The following is an 8439-nucleotide window of genomic DNA, read 5'->3' as shown; positions in this document are numbered from 1 at the left end:
TACGCAGCATTCAAAGTGACATCATCAACTTTCTACCCTTTCTGACATCATTTGCTCTTTTTCAGACATTTACTGATTTGTTTAGAAAGCTAAATGACCGTGAAATTGAAAATCACTACAAAATGAACTCTGAAAATGTTGAAACTTGGCATGTTATCATCATTTCACCCACATAGCATGTGCAAAAGAGTAGAGAGTGTTACGGCAAAAACTGGACGCACTTCGTGTACAAACTGGACAATCTCTTTCGGAGTATTAGGGTTTCGGACGAGAACTCATCTGTTATGCGGTTACTTCAATTTTTAAAACTTATTTGAACTCCAGACTTTTTTTGCATTCCGTACGTACCATTCAAAGCGACGTCATCAACTTTCAACCCTTTATGACATCATTTTCTCTTTTTCAATCATTTACCGATTTGTTTAGAGAGCTCAATGACCGTGAAATTGAAAATCACTACAAAATGAACTCTGAAAATGTTGACACTTGGCATGGTATCATCATTTCACCCACATAGCATGTGCAAAAGAGTACAGAGTGTTACGGCAAAAACAGGACACACTTCGTGTACAAACTAGACAATCTATTTCGGAGTATCAGGGTTTCGGACGAGAACTCGTCTGTTACGCGGCTACTTCATTTTTTAATACTTATTTCAACTCTGAACTTTTTTGCATTCCGTACGTACCATTCAAAGCGACATCATCAACTTTCAACCCTTTCTGACACCATTTGCTCTTTTTTAGTCATTTACCGATTTGTTTAGAGAGCTAAATGACCATGAAATTGAAAATCACTACCAAATGAACTCCGAAAATGTTGAAACTTGGCGTGGTATCATCATTTCACCCGCATAGCATGTGCGAAAGAGTTGAGAGGGTCATAGCAAAAACTGGAGGCACTTCGTTTAGAAACTGGACAATCTCCTTCGGAGTATCAAGGTTTCATACGAGAACTCGTTTGTTACGCGGTTACTTCATTTTTTAATACTTATTTGAACTCCAGACTTTTTTTGTGTTCTGTACGCAGCATTCAAAGCGACATCATCAACTTTCAACCCTTTCTAACATCATTTGCTCTTTTTTAGTCATTTACCGATTTGTTTAGAGAGCTAAATGACCGTGAAATTAAAAATCACTACAAAATGAACTCTGAAAATGTTGAAACTTGGCATGGTATCCTCATTTCACCCACATAGCTTGTGCAAAAGAGTACAGAGTGTTACGGCAAAAGCTGGACTCATTTCGTGTACAAACTGGACAATCTCTTTCGGAGTATCCGGGTTTCGGACGAGAACTCGTCTGTTATGCGGCTACTTCATTTTTATAAACTTATTCCAACTACAGACTTTTTTTTGCATTCCGTACGTACCATTCAAAGAGACGTCATCAACTTTCAACCCTTTCTGACATCATTTGCTCTCTTTTAGTCATTTACCGATTTGTTAAGAGAGCTAAATGACCGTGAAATTGAAAATCACTACAAAATGAACTCTGAAAATGTTGAAACTTGGCATGGTATCATCATTTCACCTGCATAGCATGTTTGAAAGAGTTGAGAGGGTCACGGCAAAAACTGGGCGCACTTCATTTACAAACTGGACAATCTCCTTCGGAGTATCAGGGTTTCGGACGAGAACTCGTCTGTTACGCGGTTACTTCATTTTTTAAAACTTATTTGAACTCCAGACTTTTTTGTATTCCGTACGCAGCATTCAAAGTGACATCATCAACTTTCAACCCTTTCTGACATCGTTTGCTCTTTTTCAGTCATTTATTGATTTGTTTAGAAAGCTAAATGACCGTGAAATTGAAAATCACTACAAAATGAACTGTGAAAATGTTGAAACTTGACACGTTATCATCATTTCACCCACATAGCATGTGCAAAAGAGTAGAGAGTGTTACGGCAAAAACTGGACGCACTTCGTGTACAAACTGGACAATCTCTTTTGGAGTATCAAGGTTTCGGACGAGAACTCATCTGTTATGCGGTTACTTCAATTTTTAAAACTTATTTGAACTCCAGACTTTTTTTGCATTCCGTACGTACCATTCAAAGCGATGTCATCAACTTTCAACCCTTTCTGACATGATTTGCTCTTTTTTAGTCATTTACCGATTTGTTAAGAGAGCTAAATGACCGTGAAATTGAAAATCACTACAAAGTGAACTTTGAAAATGTTGAAACTTGGCATGTTATCATCATTTCACCCACATAGCATGTGCAAAAGAGTAGAGAGTGTTACGGCAAAAACTGGACGCACTTCGTGTAGAAACTGGACAATCTCTTTCGGAGTATCAGGGTTTCGGACGAGAACTCATCTGTTATGCGGTTACTTCAATTTTTAAAACTTATTTGAACTCCAGACTTTTTTTGCATTCCGTACGTACCATTCAATGCGACGTCATCAACTTTCAACCCTTTCTGACATCATTTTCTCTTTTTCAATCATTTACCGATTTGTTTAGAGAGCTCAATGACCGTGAAATTGAAAATCACTACAAAATGAACTCTGAAAATGTTGAAACTTGGAATGGTATCATCATTTTACCCACATAGCATGTGCAAAAGAGTACAGAGTGTTACGGCAAAAACTGGAGACACTTCGTGTACAAACTGGACAATCTCTTTCGGAGAATCAGGGTTTCGGACGAGAACTCGTCTGTTACGCGGCTACTTCATTTTTTAATACTTATTTCAACTCTGAACTTTTTTGCATTCCGTACGTACCATTCAAAGCGACGTCATCAACTTTCAACCCTTTCTGACACCATTTGCTCTTTTTTAGTCATTTACCGATTTGTTTAGAGAGCTAAATGACCATGAAATTGAAAATCACTACCAAATGAACTCTGAAAATGTTGAAACTTGGCGTGGTATCATCATTTCACCCGCATAGCATGTGCGAAAGAGTTGAGAGGGTCACGGCAAAAACTGGAGGCACTTCGTTTAGAAACTGGACAATCTCCTTTGGAGTGTCAGGGTTTCAGACGAGAACTCGTTTGTTACGCGGTTACTTCATTTTTTAAAACTTATTTGAACTCCAGACTTTTTTTGTGTTCTGTACGCAGCATCCAAAGCGACATCATCAACTTTCAACACTTTCTGACATTATTTGCTCTTTTTCAGTCATTTACTGATTTGTTTACAGAGCTAAATGACCGTGAAATTGAAAATCACTACAAAATGAACTCTAAAAATGTTGAAACTTGGCATGGTATCATCATTTCACCCACATAGCATGTGCAAAAGAGTAGAGAGTGTTACGGCAAAAACTGGACGCACTTCATGTACAAACTGGACAACCTCTCTCGGAGTATCAGCGTTTCGGACAAGAACTCGTCTGTTACGCAGTTACTTCATTTTTTAGAACTTATTTGAACTCCAGAATTTTTTTGCATTCCGTACGTGCCATTCAAAGCGACGTCATCAACGTTCAACCCTTTCTAACATCATTTGCTCTTTTTTAGTCATTTACCGAATTGTTTAGAGAGCTAAATGACCGTGAAATTGAAAATCACTACAAAATAAACTCTAAAAATGTTGAAACTTGACATGGTGTCATCACTTCACCCGCATAGAATGTCCGAAACTGTAGAGAGGGTCACGGCAAAAATAGGACGCACTTCATGTACAAACTGGACAATCTCTTTCGGAGTATCAGGGTTACGGACGAGAACTCATCTGTTACACGGGCACTTCAATGCTTTTTAAACTTATTTGAACTCCAGACTTTTTTTGCATTCAGTATGCAGCATTCAAAGCAAGGTCATCAATTTTCAACACGTTCTGACATCATTTGCTGTTTTTTAGTCATTTACCGATTTGTTTAGAGAGCTAAATGACCGTGAAATTGAAAATCACTACAAAATGTACTCTGAAAATGTTGAAACTTGGCATGGTATCATCATTTCACCCGCATAGCATGTGCTAAAGAGTAGAGAGTGTTATGGCAAAAACTGGACGCGCTTCCTGTACAAACTGGACAATCTCTCTCGGAGTATCAGGGTTTCGGACAAGAACTCGTCTGTTACGCGGTTACTTCATATTTTAGAGAGCTAAACGACCGTGAAATTGAAAATCACTACAAAATTAACTCTGAAAATGTTGAAACTTGGCATGGTATCATCATTTCACCCACATAGCATGTGCAAAAGAGTTGGGATGGTTACGGCAAAAACTGGACGCACTTCGTGTACAAACTGGACAATCTCTTTTGGAGTATCAGGGTTTCGGACGAGAACTCGTCTGTTACGCGGTTACTTTATTTTTTAAAACTTATTTGAACTCCAGACTTTTTTGCGTTCAGTATGCAGCATTCAAAGCGACCTCATCAATTTCCAACATGTTCTGACATCATTTGCTGTTTTTTAGTCATTTACAAATTTGTTTACAGAGCTAAATGACAATCAAATTGAAAATCACTACAAAATGAACTCTAAAAATGTTGAAACTTTGCATGGTATCATCATTTCACCCGCATAGCATGTGCTAAAGAGTAGAGAGGGTCATGGCAAAAACTGGACGCACTTCGTGTACAAACTGGACAATCTCTTTCGGAGTATCAGGGTTTCGGACGAGAACTCATCTGTTACACGTGCACTTCAATCTTTTTTAAACTTATTTGAACTCCAGACTTTTTTTGCGTTCAGTATGCACCATTCAAAGTGATGTCATCAATTTCCAACATGTTCTGACATCATTTGCTGTTTTTCAGTCATTGACCGATTTGTTTAGAGAGCTAAATGACCGTGAAATTGAAAATCACTACAAAATGAACTCTGAAAATGTTGAAACTTGGCATGGTATCATCATTTCACACACATAGAATGTGCAAAATAATAGAGAGGGTTACGGCAAAAACTAGACGCACTTCGTGTACAAACTGGACAATCTCTTTCGGAGTATTAGGGTTTCGGACGAGAACTCGTCTGTTACGCGGTTACTTCATATTTTAAAATTTATTTGAACTCCAGACTTTTTTCGCATTCCGTACGCAGCATTCAAAGAGACGTCATCAACTTTCAACCCTTTCTGACATCATTTGCTCTTCTTCAGTCATTTACCGATTTGTTTAAAGAGCTAAATGACCGTGAAATTGAAAATCACTACAAAATGAACTCTGAAAATGTTGAAACTTGGCATGGTATCATCATTTCACCCACATAGCATGTACGAAAGAGTAGAGAGGGTCACGGCAAAAACTGGACACACTTCGTGTACAAACTGGACAATCTCTTTCGGAGTATCACGGTTTCGGACGAGAACTCGTCTGTTACGCGTTTACTTCATTTTCTAAAACTTATTTGAACTCTAGACTTTTTTTGCGTTCCGTACGCAACATTCAAAGCGACATCATCAACTTTCAACCCTTTATGAAATCTTTTGCTCTTTTTCAGTCAATTACCGATTCGTTTAAAGAGCTAAATGACCGTGAAATTGAAAATCACTACAAAATGAACTCTGAAAATGTTGAAACTTGGCATGGTATCATCATTTCACCCACATAGCATGTACGAAAGAGTAGAGAGGGTCACGGCAAAAACTGGACACACTTCGTGTTCAAAATGGACAATCTCTTTCGGAGTATCAACGTTTCGGACGAGAACTCGTATGTTACACGGTTACTTAATTTTTTAAAACTTATTTGAACTCCAGACTTTTTTTACATTCCGTACGTACCATTCAAAGCGACGTCATCAACTTTCAACCCTTTCTGACATCATTTGCTTTTTTTCAGTCATTTACCAATTTGTTTAGAGAGCTAAATGACCGTGAAATTGAAAATCACTACAAAATGAACTCTAAAAATATTGAAACTTGGCATGGTATCATCATTTCACCCGCATAGCATGTGTGACAGAGTAGAGAGGGTCACGCAAAACCTGGATGCACTTCGTGTACAAACTGGACAATCTCTTTCGGAGTATCAGGGTTTCAGACGAGAACTCATCTGTTACACGTGCACTTCAATGTTTTTTAAACTTATTTGAACTCCAGACTTTTTTTGCATTCAGTATGCACCATTATAAGTGACGTCATCAATTTCCACCATGTTCTGACATCATTTGATGTTTTTCAGTCATTGACCGATTTGTTTAGAGAGCTAAATGACCGTGAAATTGAAAATCACTACAAAATGAACTCTGAAAATGTTGAAACTTGGCATGGTATCATCATTTCACCCACATAGAATGTGCAAAATAGTAGAGAGGGTTACGGCAAAAACTGGACGCACTTCGTGTACAAACTGGACAATCTCTTTGAGAGTATCAGGGTTTCGGACGAGAACTCATCTGTTACGCGGTTACTTCATATTTTAAAATTTATTTGAACTCCAGACTTTTTTCGCATTCCGTACGCAGCATTCAAAGAGACGTCATCAAATTTCAACCCTTTCGGACATCATTTGCTCTTTTTCAGTCATTTACCGATTTGTTTAGAGAGCTAAATGACCATGAAATTGAAAATCACTACAAAATGAACTCTGAAAATGTTGAAACTTGGCATGGTATCATCATTTCACCCACATAGAATGTGCAAAATAGTAGAGAGGGTTACGGCAAAAACTGGACGCACTTCATGTACAAACTGGACAATCTCTCTCGGAGTATCAGCGTTTCGGACAAGAACTCGTCTGTTACGCGGTTACTTCATTTTTTAGAACTTATTTGAACTCCAGAATTTTTTTGCATTCTGTACGTGCCATTCAAAGCGACGTCATCAACGTTCAACCCTTTCTAACATCATTTGCTCTTTTTTAGTCATTTACCGATTTGTTTAGAGAGCTAAATGACCGTGAAATTGAAAATCACTAAAAAATAAACTCTAAAAATGTTGAAACTTGACATGGTGTCATCATTTCACCCGCATAGAATGTCCGAAACTGTAGAGAGGGTCACGGCAAAAATAGGACGCACTTCATGTACAAACTAGACAATCTCTTTCGGAGTATCAGGGTTACGGACGAGAACTCATCTGTTACACGGGCACTTCAATGTTTTTTAAACTTATTTGAACTCCAGACCTTTTTTGCATTCAGTATGCAGCATTCAAAGCAAGGTCATCAATTTTCAACACGTTCTGACATCATTTGCTGGTTTTTAGTCATTTACCGATTTGTTTAGAGAGCTAAATGACCGTGAAATTGAAAATCACTACAAAATGTACTCTGAAAATGTTGAAACTTGGCATGGTATCATCATTTCACCCACATAGCATGTGCAAAAGAGTTGGGATGGTTACGGCAAAAACTGGACGCACTTCGTGTACAAACTGGACAATCTCTTTTGGAGTATCAGGGTTTCGGACGAGAACTCGTCTGTTACGCGGTTACTTTATTTTTTAAAACTTATTTGAACTCCAGACTTTTTTGCGTTCAGTATGCAGCATTCAAAGCGACCTCATCAATTTCCAACATGTTCTGACATCATTTGCTGTTTTTTAGTCATTTACAAATTTGTTTACAGAGCTAAATGACAATCAAATTGAAAATCACTACAAAATGAACTCTAAAAATGTTGAAACTTTGCATGGTATCATCATTTCACCCGCATAGCATGTGCTAAAGAGTAGAGAGGGTCATGGCAAAAACTGGACGCACTTCGTGTACAAACTGGACAATCTCTTTCGGAGTATCAGGGTTTCGGACGAGAACTCATCTGTTACACGTGCACTTCAATCTTTTTTAAACTTATTTGAACTCCAGACTTTTTTTGCGTTCAGTATGCACCATTCAAAGTGACGTCATCAATTTCCAACATGTTCTGACATCATTTGCTCTTTTTCAGTGATTGACCGATTGGTTTAGAGAGCTAAATGACCATGAAATTGAAAATCACTACAAAATGAACTCTGAAAATGTTGAAACTTGGCATGGTATCATCATTTCACACACATAGAATGTGCAAAATAGTAGAGAGGGTTACGGCAAAAACTAGACGCACTTCGTGTACAAACTGGACAATCTCTTTCGGAGTATTAGGGTTTCGGACGAGAACTCGTCTGTTACGCGGTTACTTCATATTTTAAAATTTATTTGAACTCCAGACTTTTTTCGCATTCCGTACGCAGCTTTCAAAGAGACGTCATCAACTTTCAACCCTTTCTGACATCATTTGCTCTTCTTCAGTCATTTACCGATTTGTTTAAAGAGCTAAATGACCGTGAAATTGAAAATCACTACAAAATGAACTCTGAAAATGTTGAAACTTGGCATGGTATCATCATTTCACCCACATAGCATGTATGAAAGAGTAGAGAGGGTCACGGCAAAAACTGGACACACTTCGTGTACAAACTGGACAATCTCTTTCGGAGTATCACGGTTTCGGACGAGAACTCGTCTGTTACGCGGTTACTTCATTTTCTAAAACTTATTTGAACTCTAGACTTTTTTTGCGTTCCGTACGCAACATTCAAAGCGACATCATCAAC

The sequence above is a fragment of the Triticum dicoccoides genome, chromosome 7B (genome assembly GCF_002162155.2).
Source record: "Triticum dicoccoides isolate Atlit2015 ecotype Zavitan chromosome 7B, WEW_v2.0, whole genome shotgun sequence".
Classification (NCBI taxonomy): Eukaryota; Viridiplantae; Streptophyta; class Magnoliopsida; order Poales; family Poaceae; genus Triticum; species Triticum dicoccoides.
The sequence above is the reverse complement of the archived record's forward strand: the minus strand, read 5'-3'. Positions refer to the sequence as shown.